Source organism: Lampetra planeri, chromosome 38, assembly GCF_965212315.1.
Source record: "Lampetra planeri chromosome 38, kcLamPlan1.2.h2, whole genome shotgun sequence".
In the NCBI taxonomy this organism is placed as follows: domain Eukaryota; kingdom Metazoa; phylum Chordata; class Hyperoartia; order Petromyzontiformes; family Petromyzontidae; genus Lampetra; species Lampetra planeri.
This window is the reverse complement of record NC_136144.1, coordinates 2,174,805-2,175,429: the sequence shown is the minus strand read 5'-3', so window position 1 is coordinate 2,175,429 and position 625 is coordinate 2,174,805. Positions and strand designations below refer to the sequence as shown.

At 42.9% G+C, this 625-nt stretch overlaps 1 non-coding gene across 1 annotated transcript; it reads right to left on the bottom strand.

Annotated features, from left to right (window-relative positions):
* Positions 1–296: 296 nt before the first annotated feature.
* TRNAS-GCU (transfer RNA serine (anticodon GCU)) lies at positions 297–378 on the bottom strand. The gene has a single exon. It is a non-coding gene; the product is annotated as a tRNA-Ser (tRNA).
* Positions 379–625: the final 247 nt, after the last annotated feature.

The window sequence follows — 625 nt, the reverse complement described above, 5'->3', positions numbered from 1 at the left end:
TAAATCCTTTATATGCGTGGCGGCTAGAGTCCTCTCGTCCTCTTGCTTGAGATGGCTGCCACCTATGGGTCAGATGATTGCCTGCCACCATTAAGCAATTGGTAATTACATATAAAAAAAAAGTAAAATTTAGGAAATTTTTTCGCGAAAATTGATAGTCACGCACAACGAGTCTGTGTGCAAAATGTCAGCTCGATTGGATCACGGGAAGTTGGTAAAAAAACGACCGAAAGATTTGCACGGTCGTAAGCGCGCAAGCAAGCAAGTGAACTTAATATAAAGGATTTAAAAAATCGCGACTAAGGTGGGATTCGAACCCATGCGTGCAGAGCACAATGGATTAGCAGACCATCGCCTTAACCACTCGGCCACCTCGTCTCACGCACTCACACACGCAAGCACATTCAACCAGAACCAGGGTGAAGACTTGCACGCACATACATACAAACAGACCCCCCCACAAACACACAGTCATACCATTATTTTTTCTTAAAAAGTGTAACATTTTGGAATTTTTTTTCACGAAAATTAATTGTCACGCACAACGAGTCTGTGGAAAATTCAGTTCGATTGGATCACGGGAAGTGTGTTAAAAACGACCGAAAGATTTGCACGGTCGTAAGCA